Source organism: Tenrec ecaudatus, chromosome 2 (genome assembly GCF_050624435.1).
Source record: "Tenrec ecaudatus isolate mTenEca1 chromosome 2, mTenEca1.hap1, whole genome shotgun sequence".
In the NCBI taxonomy this organism is placed as follows: Eukaryota; Metazoa; Chordata; class Mammalia; order Afrosoricida; family Tenrecidae; genus Tenrec; species Tenrec ecaudatus.
In genome coordinates this window covers 134,896,205-134,913,348 of record NC_134531.1, presented here as the reverse complement: position 1 = coordinate 134,913,348, position 17,144 = coordinate 134,896,205, and the positions used below count along the sequence as shown (strand labels likewise).

At 38.1% G+C, this 17,144-nt stretch overlaps 1 protein-coding gene and 1 non-coding gene across 2 annotated transcripts in view; both read right to left on the bottom strand.

Moving 5' to 3' along the window:
* CHSY3 (chondroitin sulfate synthase 3) overlaps positions 1-17,144 on the bottom strand; it is a 319,402-nt gene that overhangs the window by 92,211 nt on the left and 210,047 nt on the right. The window lies entirely within an intron of this gene.
* On the bottom strand, positions 15,554-15,684 carry LOC142441597 (small nucleolar RNA SNORA38). The gene has a single exon (XR_012782963.1). It is a non-coding gene; the product is annotated as a small nucleolar RNA SNORA38 (small nucleolar RNA).

The following is a 17,144-nucleotide window of genomic DNA, read 5'->3' as shown; positions in this document are numbered from 1 at the left end:
ACGAAAAATCCAAACCAACTCACTGCCATCAAATCAATTTTGACTCATAGTAGCCCTGCAGGACAGATTGGAACTGTACAAGAGTAGAAAGCATCATCTGTCTACTGCAGAGGGGTTGGTGGTTTTGAACTGCTGACCTTGTGGTTAGCAGCCCAAGGCTTAACCTGATTTACCATCAGGGAAAACAGCATCTCAAGACTGGGTTGAATAAGTGCATTCCTAAGAGGGTTCTGGTTTAGACTGTTTCCGCTGTTGGAGGACCACACTTTGAAAACCAATGGAAGGAGACAGATTCTGAAGCCCTTAGCAGCTGAGTACCCTCAAGGAAGTAGGTGACTTGAACTTTCTCATCACTAAATTGGAGCGATGTTACTGTCTATCTCAAAGGGTTGCTATGAAGGTGAACAGAGTCAGGCACTCAGTTCTACTCAAGCCCCCGAAACTGCCTTTCATCTAGTAAGTTCTGCACATGAGTTTGTTAAAATAAAATGTGTGAAGGCAATTGCATCTGCTGAGTTTTACCTGCAGTCAACTCACTGCACCTGTGTGTACTCTGCCAGCATTTTATTTCCAGACGGCTGAAAGATATCACTTTTAACCCAGTGCTGTTCAAGTCTGGCTAAGTATTTGGATCACCTAGGAAGCTTTTGGAAATGTCCTCATTTCAGGACTTTGAATATTTGATCTAGACCAGTGGTCCTTAACCTTCCTAATGCTGCAACCCTTTAATACAGTTCCTCATGTTGTGGGGACCCCCAACCATAAAATTATTTGCATTGCTACTTCACAACTGTAATTTTGCTCCTGTTATGAATTGGGCAACCCAGGTTGAGAACTGCTGATTTTCAGACGGAAGCTTAGGTATAAGCGTACTTTAAAAGCTCCAGTGGTAATTCCTTTGTCCAGGCAGGATCACTGTCAGCTTATCCAATATGGAAGGTAATCACAGGCTTTTTTAATGATTACTTGCTAATCTTTAGTGGCCAACTTCATGTTTTCGCCATATCAAATATTCCACTTCCAGGAATATTCTCACCCACCCCCATGGAACCATCACACAGAACGAAACCCTCCCTTCAAATGTACACTCCCTGGCAGGGGCCGACTACCCAGTAAGTAAGGTAAACCCAGGCAAGACAGTGTTTACCTTGCTTATAGGGTAAGCCACTTCTACCTAGAAGTGGCGATTCTTGTCTTAACCTATGAATAGACAATATCTTTCTAGAACACAGTGACCATTGTGGGGAACCTGTGTTAGCCAAGACAAAGAGCTTTGTACTAAATAGATCAAAACTGATAAAAGAGGCAACCTTTCCATTTGGAAACCACATAGAAAGTATTCTAAAAACGTGGGCCAATTGTATCATGTGCTTTCAAACAGTAACAGCTGGCTTTTGAAGTATCGGAGGCCCTAGGATAAAATAAGCCATATATATTCAAAAGAATAAAATGTGTCCTTTCAGGTAATCCACCTTGGTGTGTATAGAATTTTAAGCAATCAACTGCATAGAGATGTGATCCCTCCGTCCAGGTGAAGCTATTGACAATCTGATGTAATAGATTCTTGGTATTTGACAATTTAACGCACCTAGATTTTTTTTTTTGCTTGCTTGTTGGTTTTAAACTCTGAAGGACAAGGCTTTGTTTCTCATGGCAGCACAGGTTCTGAAGGTCCGTGTCTTGGGTGGGCAAACAAGGTTCAAGCTGCTGAGGCAGGGAGTGTGCCCAGCATACCAGGCATCACAGAGAATAAATTAGCAGCCGATGCTTAAGAAATAACATGTCAGGGAAGGTTGAGAAGATGGCAGTAACCCAGCTACTTAGTGAACATTCAGTTCCTAACAAAAGCAGACGACCATCAGACATTTTCACTTTCCCGCATCTGGGACTTTCTAAAGACCTCACCATATTCCTCTTGACAATCTCTAATAAATGCTGCAGCTAGGGTTTAAAATTCTCTTAAAAGTAGATCTATTCTATTTATCATTAGTAAACACCCAGGCTGTTTAAACGTAAAGAAGTAAGTACTGACCATCATTAGCGTTCATATGCTTCTTTCATTAAATAAACTGAACACCCTTTTCCTCTAAATTAGGGAGGACGGAAACATGTAAATGTCTTATGTAAAGATTAACACCCAAAATTCAAGACAGATTATATGCAATCGGAGCTTTACAAATTGCCAGCATCCAGCCCTCTGGGAAGAATGAAAGGGAGAGAGTAGCTTGTGGTTTGCCTAAGCGCTCCCTTAACAAATGTTAGAATATCTTTCTTGTGAATTACACGCATTATGGAAGCAACAGTTCTCCATAACTGCTCTCTTCCCACATGCTATTATGAGCATGGCAACAAGAAGAAAAAAATCAAGTGGATATATATATATATACATCTTCCTTAATCCATTTAGTTACATACTGCATTTAAAATGCAGCTCTTTATGGATGGAGTTTTGCATAAAGGCAAGCAGATGACAAGTAGGAATTCAAATGAGAAATAATAGTGACTCTATACAACCCTCATCTACTGGAAGCCAAAGAGTCTTTCTAAAGTCGCTCTGAAAACATGCCTCTCCAGCATTTCTTTTAGACAAATCCCAGGTAAATATTCAGAAGCGACAGGATTGCTATTGATAGCCCTGCTCTTGCAATATTTTTCTTATTAGGGAAGTCACAAGCGTCTCTAGTTTCAGTACTCAGAAAATCACTCTCTTGAGCTAACTCTCAGCAATAACTCTCCAAGCCATTTCTACCTCCAATTCTCTACCTTACCTCTTTGCCCTGTCTCCCACAAGCCCTTCTCCCCATTTGGGAGGTTTCCTAGAGTTTGGGGAGTCTTGATTTGAGTAGTGGTTTAAGTATTGGGCTACTAACCACATGACCAGCAGTTCAAAAGCACCAGTCGCTCCCTGGGAGATCGGCGGGGCTTTCCACTCCTGTAAAAACGTACGGTCTCGGAAATCCACAGGAGCAGTTCTGTGCTGTCTTATAGAGTCACTACAAATCAGGGTTGGCTTGATGACAGTGCATTTGTATTAGACTTTGGTAGCTTTTGAATCATTTTTTAACATTGAATGACAAGGTCGTTTTGACTATGTTCAGCTTCCACCTGCTTTTCAAATTCCCATCCTATGTTTTTCAATATTTATTTCTACATCGTTTTGCAAAATATTATAAATGTGAAAGTAAGAAAGAAAATTGCTCTCTCTAGAATAGGACACTTGATTCCTTAAAACAGAAGCGATAGTAAAATTTTCTTGGCTGTGAATCCTCCCTGTAGTCCACATAATGGGAAAATAAAGAAAAAGAAAAGCAAAATTTTAACCTCTAACATTTGTAATTTGAAGAAAGATATATATGTATATTCTCTTATTACCTCTAAGTCTCACAATTGTGTCTTTAGTAGATGTGTGAAAAGAATTCCCCTGTCTGGAACCAGCTTCAAAAGTATTCGTTTATTTCTTTTACATGAAATAACTTGTCGAACCGCCCACAAAATTGTACTGTGCATTGGTAGGCCAACAGTACTTGAACCAACTTTCCCTTCTTAGTACTTCCAATAGGAGATCACCCCCTAGTGGAAATGCAAAAGATTATACATCTACATCTCAGCATTTAGTCAGTATAAGAAAATCCATGCCACTTAAATTGTTTATATCACTATGACAAGACAAAAATGGCACTGTTAGTAAGTGATGTGAAAGTTATAAAGACTTCCATTTGCATAGTTTTAAGTTTATAGAAACTTGTAGAACAATTCACAAATTAACATCTATCCATCGAAGCTTTTATTTTCATAAAATGGTTTCGCTGTAAAATTTGACTGGTAAGTTGCAACCGTCCTTCTTTTCAAGAAATCAAGGGACCATGATCTATTCAAATTATTCATACTCATGATTTAGGATACTAGGTGCACATTTGTAATAGAAATTGTTCAAAAATAGGATGTATTAATATCTACCTTATATTTAACAGATGCTGTCTATACCAAGCCTCATTTGTCCGCCAGCTTGTCCTACTGTGTTGGCTGACATGTTTCTGTGCTGCCGGAAGCTATGCCACTAGTATGTCAAACAACAACAGTTACCAAAGATGAGATGGCTTCGACAAATGGACAAAATAGACTAGAAAGAAGGAAGAGGCAGTTCCGCTTCTGAAAATTTAGCTCCTGCAACTCTTACGAATAGCAGCAGAACATTGTTTGACATAGTAGCAAAAGATGAGCCGCTCAGGTCAGGAGGCACTCAAAATGCACCTGGGCAAGTGCTGCCTCTTCCCAACAGAATTGATCTTAGGGAAGTGGAGGGACAAAGCTTTCCTTAAGTTCATTTGCTGATGGGACATGACTCAAAATAAGAAGAAATAGCTGCATACATCCAATAATCACCAGACCAAAGACTGTATGAAGTGTGAAATCAGGAAAACTGGAAGTCATCAAAAATACAATGTAATACACAAAGAGCCATATCCTTAGCATTAGCGAGCTGAAATGCATTGGTATTGGCCATTTTTACTTGTAAATACATACTATGATGCATTCAAGAGGAATGGTGCACATTAATAGGCAAAAAGAACACCTAGTTTAAAACACAATGCTCTCTGTGATGGGATAATAGCTTGATGTCTACAAAGAAAGTAAGTTAAATTATTCCAATTTGTACATGAACTTCTGAGGCCAGGGACAAAGAAATTGAAGAATCCGATTACTTTTTACAGTCTAAAATTGATTAAATATGCATTTAAGATGCATTGATAAGATTTCGGATAACTAAGTTTTATTGGATGAACTCAAATGTCCATCAACAGAAGAAAGGATAAAGAAAATATGGTAGACACACATAAATATATATTCAAACAGTGGAATATTATTCACCCATAAATAATATATATTTGCTATACAGACGAACCTTAAAACATGTGCTAACAGAAATAAGCTAGGAATGACAAGACAATCATTGCAGGATTTAATTAATATGAATTAGGGTATTTAAAATTGGAATGTGAAAGTTGGGCATGAGAAAGAATCAGTAGTGAGAAAATATGGCTTTTCTGACAGAAATGAAGCTGAAGATTTCACAACAGAATTTTGTAAACCAATGACCCCTTCATTGCAAATACCTTTTTTCAACACAGAAATGGGAAATGTTCATGTAAACCTTGACAGGTGGAACATCCAGGAATCAATTGGAATATATTTGTGGAAAAAGATACAATGGAGAAGTTCAATGTCATCAAAGCAAAACGAGGTCAAAACCAACTGTGGAATAGACCATCAATTGCTCATATGAAATTCAGGTAGAAGCTCAAGAAAATTAAAATATATCCATAAGAGCCACAATATAACCTTGATTATATTACACCTGTATTTAGAGAGCATTTCAATGATTTCAGTGAGTTTTCTCCAGAACAGATCTTACACATTTAACACTAATGAAAGAATATCAGATGAACTGGGGGATGACATGGAGAATACCCCCAGGACACAACCAAAAGGTCATTAAAAAAAAACAAAACAGGGAGAAGGCAAAGGCCAACATAGAAGTCATATGAGACTGAAATTTTCTCTGTAAATAATAAAGTCAATGGAAGAAATGATCAGGTATAAGAGCTAAATAGAAATTGTCAAAAGGAAACATGGCACAACGAAGTAAAGCACTATCTCAAGCTGAAAGAAGTGAAGAAGAAAAACATCATCCCTTGGATTACAATATTGAAGGATTCTATGGGCAAACTGCTCAAAGCATCAACAAACAAAGGAAGGAGTACACAGCGTCACTATACCATAAAATAATTGGTTGGCATCGAACCATTTTAAAAGGTAGGTAGTATAAGAACTGGAATCAATGGTATTGAAGAAAGCAGCCCCAGCCGTGCTGAGGACACCAGTGAGAAGCAAAGATTCATGAATGGACAGAATATCAAGTGAAATGTCTCAACAAATTGATACAGTCCTGGAAGCAATCATCAGTCTATGCCAAGAAATTTGTAGGATAATTTCCTGGCCCACCCACTGAATATTTTTGTGATATTTGAGTGACTTGGTCTGTCATCTTTGTACATCATGTGGCTTCAAAATATTTTTATGAAAATAAAATTAAACAATAATTTTTCATGTTATTTTGAATCCCCTTAGTATAGTTGCATTTGAATAATTTTTAGTTTTGTCAAAGAGGAATGATCAATGGGAAATACAAAATGAACATCAATCTACTACCCAGAGGCCACATCTATGTCAATGAACTAGTCTGGAAGTAATACTGAATCGTTTCTTCTATACAGCAGAGATCTGAAAAATATACTACCTTGAAGTTCTAAAGTGTTTTTGTTCAATTTATTTTCAAGAGACTAGAGAAAGTAGTAAGCAGATTAGTAAACATAAGGGGGAGAAATGGCAATGATGTATAAAGAGCTGTATTGCTAAACGAGCTCACAGTTTGTCTTCATTTCTGATCACCACACTGTTATCACATTAATCATCCCTAAAATCGACTCAGTCTGCTCAAACACCAAGGACCGTTTCCTTGACTCGACAAATCTAACCCAACCCTCCTGTCTACCACTGAGGCCTCATCCTATTTGTCTGGTAAAAGAATCCAAGAGAACCCCTGAACAAAATGCACGGGAAAGTAAATGCCTTCGTCACCCCACCCAAGCTTCTGCCTGTGGCATTGCTTGTCCACACAGCATGCTTCCTGTCCGTTTACCCAGCTTCTCATGCTGTGAAATCAGGGACCACAGACTCCCCTGCTTTCTTGGTTTTGCGGGGAGAAGTCCTTCCTAAAAGAAGAGATCTTTCTCCGGAGCTCCCAAGTCTCTCACCAAGCCCCTGCCCCGCCTTTCCCCAGAGTCTCCTTCTGTTTCATTGACTAAGCACATTACCATAATGAAAAGAGGTATTTGAGAACATGTGCAGTTAATGGGATCAAAATTGTTAATTCAACCCAGAATCCACATATATATGCGTGACAACCCTGCTCTTCGGGGTGATTTGATTCCCATAATAAAACATCACAGCTTAGATGTGCTGAAATATGTATGTCATCAACAACTTCAGTTTTAATGCTCTGGAAAATACTATACAAACATTCTTTATATTAATGTGAATGCTCCAGCTGTCTATGTCTCTCAGTTTTCATGGTGTGATGATGTCATCGTGAAAGTAGAGTTCCCAAAGTAATAACTAACTAAAAAAAATTCAAAAAGTGACACAACACTGGGCTTGCAAGCTTAACAATATCAAAAGCATTTCGAAGTTGGGAGAGTTGGGTTTTGTTTCAACTTAGCTGCACCCATAAGAAAATATGGGTAGAGTCCACAACCTGAATAAGGCCACAGCCTAACGGTCTCTTCAAATGCCAGCATCTGACACATGGACTGGAGTTGGACTGCACTTGCCTGCTCTGCAGCCATGCAGACCACTTGCTTGCTATCTATTTCTTTCTTATACATGTATAACTGCCCACAGTGCTCTTTCTCTAGAAAACCTAGCCTAACAGTTGATTTAAAAATAAAGCATCCATTCAGTCCACCAGCACACATTTACCCCGAGCATAGACTGTGCTAAAAGTTGTCACTGTTCGGGGCCATTGAGTGGTTCCAGCTCAGAGAGAATCCATGTCCCAGAGAGCACAGCACTGCCTGTCCTGTGTCATCCTCGCAATTGTTGTTATATTTGACCCTGCTGTTGCAGCCAAGGTATCTCTTTAAGAGTCTTCTTGACAGACAAATGTGTCTCCTAATAACAAGAAAAAAATTGTTTTAGCCTTTAGTTAGCTAAAGCAGTAGAGATAAACTCTGTTTTTAAGCTAGAAGACACTCCTGATTATCCCATCATTAAAGATTACTATAGAGCAAAATGCTTATCTCCTCAGCTCAAGAAATGCGCATACTGGAATGTCTACTGCGGGGGATAAACAGAATCAGGATTATTAAATAAACAGAATGAGATATGAACACAAAAATCAAGGCCTGTGTATAAGCAAGTGTCAATGCCCTCCGGTGGACTTACTGCATAATATTGAGAATTTCTCATCACCATCAAATATTTATGTACTTTAAGATTCTTCACAAAAAATACTATTTAATTTTTAGTTTAAAAAGTGCACACACATCTACATATATCTTCCCATACTGATTTTGTTATAGCAAAGTGCTATCTTTTGGAAGTTGTCAGATTTTCTCTCTTCAATTATTTGATAATACAATGCAACCTAATTTTCCAGGAATGTAGGATGCTCAGCCAAAAAGTGGAAATCAAATGGACAAAACGGAAATGATAATAATCATGAAACCGCAGCTCATACAGCAAATAACTGTGCTTTGTAAATCATACTCGGCATTCGGCATTTGTCTTCTATTTTCTCTGAATATGGTGAAATATTATAGAAACCAAAACCCCTCAATGGGTCTCATTCAAATAGAAGCTTTATAACACAGTGATTCTGGATTGTGTACCAGCCATCCCTGCATCAGTAGGTGTGTCACACACTTCGAAAATGTGGCCAGAAAGGCAAACATGACCAGCGAGTTCACTGTTTGAAAATTTCAGCATTCTAGAAATGTCTCTGAAAGTCCATGGTTTGTTCCCAGTAGGAGTTTTTAATTAGTCTCTGCCATATGCTCATCTGGCTGAGTGCAAGATTGCATCCCATAAGCATCAGTGCCTCTAGGCACAAGGGTGCTAAGAGGTCTTTCCTTTCTAGGGGGACTTGAGACTCTTTGTTGCTATGTTTGGTTAAGCAAAAAATAACTGTTTGTCGCACTTTCAAATACTTGATCAATTCTTTCATTGTCAACCAAGACATTCTGCTAGAGTCGTTATATAGTCTCTTTCTTAGGGAGCCAACTGCTCAGAAAGCATGCAGGAAAGGCGATCTATAAATAAGGTGGAGCATAGAGTTCTGAATGAACACAGACCAGAAGATTCCTGGCAACCCATTCCCATAGTCCGTTTGTTTCCACAGCCAGACTCAATATGTAGGAGCTTAAATGGCAAACCAACCTTATTCATAACTTGTGCTTTGGCCTTAGATTCGAGAAGGATCGGTGGTCACCATCATTTTTCCATCCTATTAATCACGAGTTTTAAACCCACCAGATGAACTATTGGGCTGGGCTTATATTAACCAGTGACGTCACTGCTGCCGTCGAAGAGTAAAATGTCATCTTGTTTCTCACTTAGCCCACAAAGGGAAACAGGGTTACCACTCAAAGCTGCAAGGCTTTAACAATCTTTTTTCTCCTCTTTTTTTTGGCCCAGTGGGAATGGGAGGGTGGTGAAAAAACAGAAAAGTGTTTTTCCCGATAGACAACTCACAGTTAGACTTTTACCTGATACATTTATTAAATGACAAACATTTTACATGTTGCTTCATTGCAACAACATTCAAAGTTATTGATAAAGGACAATGCAAAAGACAAATCCAAGTTCACTCTGAAGACGTCCTCTTTCAAAATGTGCTAGTAGGCTAGGCAATCCTCTGTCTCATTGCTACCTGCCTCCTAGCATTGGAACTTAATAGCTATAGCGCTGTCTCTTTAACTGTGAATGCTAATCTTATTGTTGCTTGATTTGCTTATCATTGAAAGATTTTAAATGACAAATTAAGATGAAAGGGGAATATGTCTGTAAATGACTGCGCTCAGTTCTTGGTTGAAGAAATATAATTAACAAGTTCTAAAAGTATGCATTCTGGCATAACAATATCGTTTTTCATGGCATAGTTTTAATAGTATAGACTATCTATAAGATCCCTTACAAGCTGCAAATGCAAAAGTAAACGAGTGTTTCCACATATTCTATTCCTTTCACCTAACGCAAACCTAGCAACTGCACCCTGAGGAGGTTCATTAAAAATTAAGAATGACATAAAGTTAATGGTTTTAATTTTAAACCTGTGGCAGATTTCAAATAGTTGCTAAATGAAAGTGTTGAGAGAAAAAAATTGCAGTTAAGTGATACGAGTATGTCAATGCCTTGAATTAACAGCTTATCATTAAGCCCAATTCAGAGCCAACTTCTCCAGAGCTCTTACTACATTTACCAGCTAGTTCTGCAAGCTCAGCCCTGTCCAGCTTCAAGGTATTGATATGTCCTTATCAACATAGTTTACTTCATCATTTAGCCTGATAATCTGTGTAAGAAAGATCCCCTGGGAATGTTCCAACATTTGAATATGCAACAAATTAAGCTTAACAAGCATAATTTATAAAAATGGAAATTTATTTTTATAATGAATTTCATGAACATAAAAGAAATAAAAGGTTCAGATGTTCAACATAATCTAAATAAATTTGTAAATTTGTGGTGATACAGATACATATATGTATGTTTGTGTATATGTACATATGTGTGTGTGTGTATATACACACACACATATATAATCTTTGGAAACAAGTATGATGAGATTCCAGTCCCCGGAAAAGGAGAGCATGCGTGGTAAAGTGAAGGGGCAGTGCTTCCTGGGTGTATTTTGCATTGTTTTCTGTATGTGAAATCCATGATTTATGGACAGACAGACAGTAACTGGATTGACCATTGCTTAGGCACAGCAGGAGCGGTTAGGCAAAAAGGGGAACTAACAATAATGAGTACAAAAAGAAATGTTCTGAGATTGACTGTGGTGATGATTGCACAAATATTATTAATATGGTTGAAAGAGCAAATCGTATGATATTGAAGTATATGCCAATACACCTATTTTTAAAGTGTTAGAAGCAAAGATGTCATTTTAAGGACTAAAGTGTGCCTGGCTCAACCATGATCCTTTCAACTGTCTCATATGCTTATTAAATCTGAACTATGAGTAAGAAAGACAAAAGAAGAATTGATAGATTTGAATTTTAGTGTGGGTGAAGGATGTTGAGAGATCACAGACTTCTATATATATATTTGAGTACCTACATGCTCAAGTATAAGTCAAGTTTTTAGCATATTTTAATGCCATTTTTGTGGTAAAATTACGTGCTTCACGTATATTCGGGTTGGTGTATACTCGAGTATATATGGTAATTCTGTCTTGGAAAAAGTATAGCCAGAAAGCTCTTTAGAAGTGAAGATGGTGAGACATCATCTTGCATACTTTGGACACATTATCCACAGGGACCATTCCCTAGAGAAGGACATCATGCTTAGTGGAGCGCCAATAAAAAGGAAAAGAGGAGAATTGCATCAGGATAGATTCACAGCGGCTACATTGAGGGGTTCGACCATACAATGATTGTGAGAATGACACGGGGCCGTGCAGTCATCGAGTCATGAGTCCGAAATGACTTGAGAGCACCTAATAAAAGCACACATGCAACATGCATGTTGTTAAGAGATGTTGAGTTGTTATGAACTCATAGTGACCCTATATTCCAGAGAACAAAACAGTGCCTGGTCTGGTGATACATATCTTATTGTATAATTGTACACTAAACATTAGTGTACAATGGCAAGCTTAATTTTTTACATATACATACACACATACAGTGTTGGTACTGTTGTTAGGTGCCATTGAGTTGGTTCCAATGTGTACATGCCCTCTATGTGTAACAGAATGAAATATTGCTCCATCCTACACCACGCTCACCATTGTGCCCGTGTCTGACCCATTGTTGCAGGCATGGTGTCAGTCCATCTCCGTGAGGGCCCTCCTCTTTTTCCCTGCCCCCATTTCACCAAGCATGATGTCCTTCTCCAGGGACTGGTCTCTCCTGACAAAATGTCCAAATTATGTGAGATGAAGTCCTGTCAGCCTCGCCTCTAGCAGCACTCCAGCTGTGCTTCTTCCAACCTCGATTCGTCTGTCCTTTACTTAGTCCACGGTACTTTCAATATCTTTGCCAGCACCATAATTCAAATGCATCGATTCCTCTTTGGTCTTCCTTATTCAATGCCAAACTTTCACATGTATATTAGGTGACTGAAAATACCATGGCTTGTGCCTGGTGCACCTTAGTCCCCCCCAGGAATATGAGAGCTTTCAACACTTTAAAGAGGGCTTGTGCAGCCAATTTCCAGTGCAACGCATTGTTTGAGCTCCTGACTGTTATGTATATATGTATAATAAATGTGTACATATATTTTACACATATGCATACATCTGTTATACAGTATGTGGGCTATAACATATACATATAATATACATGTATTGTATAATATAAGGCACATCTATATTTATATATGCAAATAAACACACATATGTGTGTATGTTTTTAAAATGTGTAATATGTGTATATTATAAAAATTAATTTGCTATCTTAATGTCTTTTAAGCGTATGATTCTGTGCCATTAATTGGTTTCACAATGTTGCATAACCATTATGGCTATTTATTTCCAAATAATTGTATCACCTCAAACGGAAACTCTGTATGTATTAAGCAATAACTCTCCGCCCTTCAGCTAGTTTTATCTACTTTTTCTTTTAGTGGAAACCTACAATGTTTGTCCTACTGCCCCTGGCTTATATCGTGGCTCATCTGTATAGAAAAAAGACATTCTTTATGGGTCAATAATATTTCATTGTTCGAATATATATTTGTTTGTACATCCATATTTACTTTATCCTTTCTTCTGCTGATGGACACGAGTTATTCTACTCTTTAGCTATTGGAAATAGTGTTACTCTGAATATTGATGTATATATCTGTTTGAATTTCTGACAAGAGTGGTTTCAGGTCTATATCTAAGAGGGGAATTAATGTCTCACATGGAAATTCTATGTCTAACTTTTTGAGAAGCCACGAGCTGCTTTCCATAGATGCAGAGTTGTTTTAGATTAACAGCAATGATCAAAATTTCCAATTTCTCCAGATTCTCGCCAACATATATTCCTGCCCCCCCCCATTTTCCCCCTACAATAGTAATCTTTTTAGGTGAGTGAATTTGCACCTCACTTTAGTTTTGGTTTGATGACCTTACTGACTGATGCTGAACACTTTTTCATTAAGAAAATACTGTATATACTCTAGTATAAGCCGACCACAAAAACTGTATAAAAATGTTCTGAAAAACTTGGTTTATACATGTGTAGGAAGCATCTGGCTGATCAAGGTGTTTACTAATGGGTGACTATTTAGTCCCCTGTGTCTCTGCAGACAAAAGCATTGCAAAATGACTGCTATTTGTGACTTTGCTGTTAAAAACATTGAGAGATAACTCAGTTATTTAAGATCTCTTTGAGGCTCTCTTGAATCTTGCATTTCTGTGTGATTGTCTTTGAACCTACTGCTTTCATTATTCAAAGGCAAAGAAACTGACTAGTTAAGTAACATTTGCATAGATAAGAGTTTAGGAATGTTGAAGTTCTTTGATGTTTGTTTTATAAACAATTCCCTTGTGTAAGAAGAGTATAAAAACCAAGCTTCAAATATACTCTAGACTTCAGTCCATCAGATTGGAGTCCTCCCTATCCCATGCTTTGTACATAGCTCTTTCTTTTCCTTTCATCCGCACACCTCATTTCGAACCCAGCTTGATGTGGGAGAGCTGGTCTAAGCCCCGCATACATGCATATATACGGTAGTTTAGTGGCCATTTTTTTCTTTGGAGTACTGACTAAGTAAGTCCTTTGCTCAATTTTAACTGGGATCTATGCTTTTATGTTGTTGATTTTCAGGAATTTTTTATATATATTCTGAATATTAAACCCTTATAATCATGATTTCCAAATATTTCCCCATTTTGTAAGTTGTCTTTTACTTTCTTGATAATATACTTCTATAAAAGTTTTTAATTTAATGAATTCCAATTTTTATGTTGTAGCTTAAGCTCACTGCCAAATCCAAGATCATGATGATGCACTCCAATGTTTTCTTCTAACAGTTCAATGCAATTAGTCCTTATACTGAAGTCATTGATCTATTTTGAGCTACTTTATAAAAAATATTTTATGGGGGTTCTTACAGCTCTTATGACAATCCCTATATACATCCAATGTGTCAAGCACATTTATACAGATATTGCTATCATAATTTTTAAAACACTTTCTACTTGAGCCCTTGGTATCAGGTCATTTTTTAGCTACATTTTTTTGTGGATCATACATAAAAGGTAGCATACATCATTTCCCACATGTTGAAATCCAGTTGTCCCATCAACATCTATAAACAGATGTTTTGTCCCTGGTGAAAGAAATTGATATACTTGTTGAAAGTTAATTGGCCCTAGCTGTATGGATTTATTTCTTAATTCTGTTTTTTTTTTTAGCTTATATATCTATCCTTATGTCACTACCACATGGTTTTGATTATTTGGAATTTTGTAGCAAGTCCTGTTCCTTTTTATGAGTGGTTTGGGTTTTTGGAACCTCGGTAGTTATATATTAATTTTAAAATTGATTTTTCCATTTCTGCAAAAAATAAACAAGGCTATTGGAATTCTGATAGTGATTAAACTAAATCTGTATATGTAGTTGGTTAATGGTGCTACTTTAACAATACTAGCTCTTCTACATTTAAGGTCAGACTACCTTTCCATTTGGCTGGCTTTTCTTCCTTTACTCTCAGTGGTGCTTTATAGGTATTAGTGTTCAAGTGATTGAAATGTGGAATGATATGTTATATTATTAAATCCCAACTATGTAATTTAAAAAATAGTTCAGCTCCCTAGTTAAATTTATTTCTAGTTCTATATTTCATTATTTTACATGCTAGTATAAATGGAATTATCATCTTATTTTCCTTTTAGAATATTTCATTGCTGGGGTATCAAAATACTGCTAATATGTATGTTGACTTTGTACAGGGAAATTTTGTCCAATGGATTAGCTCTAGCAGTTTTCTCATGGATTTGTTTATTTTCTTCTTATACTTAGCTCTGTGTCTTCTGTGATTAGAGCTAACTATACTTTTTTACTTTTCAGTTTAGATGCCTTCACAGCCCTATGCGAATATATAACATTCCAAATAGAAGGGTTTCTACATATTGATGTGTGAACTAAAGTATTAATTAACTTATAAAGGATGGGGCATTCGTAGTCCATTGTTACTGTTAAATCACATGGGTTTTGAGAATTACACATAAACCATCACACAACTACTACAGCCCTGGCATCTGTGCAAAAATTGGGTCCAATTTTACTTAGAGTAATGAAAATATGATTCTAACAATGAATACACCTACTTGCTTAGAGACTGCTCCAGCATGCCAAAGGAGGTGTGGACAATCGAAAACATTTCCTTTAAAATATTTTCTCAAAGAGACCTGTTTGGACAGGAGCAGTGGAAATGGCAGAAAAAAGAACAAATTTAATATAATCATTCCATTCGTATTAACTGCCAAGCAATACATTAGCAGACAGTCTTTAAACTGCCCTGTGGGAAGTAGGATTAGGTTTATTTTAGATGTATACAGCGGCATGACTCATGGCAGCTGGGAGAGTGGGGAGGGACCATGGAAATAAATGTGTTGATCTACCTCTATGTTATATCAATCACAGACTCTGCTCAGTCCAACTGCTCTCAGGATCTGCAAGCTTAGTGGAGAGCAGAGTGATCCTGAAAACTAAAGCTCACGCTGTGAAGCAAAGGTAGTTGTAGGGGCAGTTTAAATATAGCAGTTTATTTTATTTTTCAGTGTGGGATGGGGGCGCTGGAGCCTGCGAGGAGCAAGCTGGCCCCAAACTTCTCCAAATCCACATTTATTTGCCTCCAATTCTTACGTGTTCAAGGACAGGGAACCACAGACACGCCTTTGTAGGAGGACTATAGCAGTTTAAAAACAGCTAAATATTTCAAAGATAGGCTCTGATTGTTGAAAATAAAATGAATGCATTAATGACTATTACTCAAAGTGAAAATGTGGATCAAGGACACATTTCCTTTTTAATTCTGACTTTATACTTCCAGTATACATTAATCACTAAGGCAGTGGTTCTGTTGTGGTGACCCCTAACCATAAAATTATTTTCGTTGCTACCTCATAACTGTAATTTTGCTACTGTTATGAATCAAAACGTAACTATCTGATCTGCAGGATATATTTTCATTGTCACAAATTGAATATAATTAAAGCATAGTGATTAATCACAAAATCCATATGTAATTATATATTGTGAAATATTTCTCATTACAAATAAATGAAATTTTGTCTTGAAGCGTGGTATAGCATGTAACTATCTTAATATCACAAGAGTGATATAACATTGCTACATATTGCGACAGTATGAAAAAAAAGGACGGATATTAGGAAGAAAAGGGGAGCGGGGGCATGGGGCGCTAACCCACCCAAGGGGAGGGTATTGTTTAAATCTCCACAGGGAAAGAGGGACCAGACTTCAATCCAGTGCCTCAAGGTGTGAATGCAACATTCCGGCGTGGAGTAGGGAACTAGTGGAGAGGTCTGGGAGGCTGGCCGCAGTACCAAATATTAAGTGGGTGCCTGCCCCTCTCCCCAGAATAATTTGTTTGAAAGGACGACATTGAATCTGCAGCTCTGGGAATGGGACATATCTGATCAGAGCACACAGGAGCAGATGAACAGGGAGTAGGAGAGAGTGGAGCACAACCTGGCCCACCAGGCCCTGAGGTCGATGACTCCAATTATAGCAGCCAGTCCACAGATAGGACGACATGGCCAGCCCCACTATGAGACATGACACCCCTCACTGACCCATGGCCCTGCAGGGGACAGCACCGGAGACACAGTGTGGGAATTGTACCTGACCTGATCCTATCACACCGAGGCAGAGGCAAAGCACTGGGGGAGTGCAGTGGAACAGCAAGGGAACAGAGCGGCAAGTTCCCCATGGAATGCTGAACCTGGACTTTGGGGCCAGGGCGTGGTGCCCAACAGACTGGACTGGAAAACACTCCTAAAGGCCAACAAATGATCCTTGAACTAACTACAAGCTTTTCTTTCTTGATGTGTTTTGTTTTGCTCTTTGTCCGTGGTTTGTTGTTGTTTTGTTGTATACTGTTGCTTTGTTTTGCTCTGTCTTGTTTTTGTGCATGTTATTATCTCCTCAGGTCTGTCTAAATAAGATAGGCTGGATGAACTATCTGGAGGAAAAGCAATGGGACCGACAGTTCCGGGGGGGGGACATGGGATAGGGAGAGGTGGGGGGTAAGGAAGTGGTGTTAACAAACCCAGGGACAAGGGAACAACAAGGAAGGACCTTGGGCCTGTACTCAAGCAATCCCTCAATGCATGAATACTTTCTTCT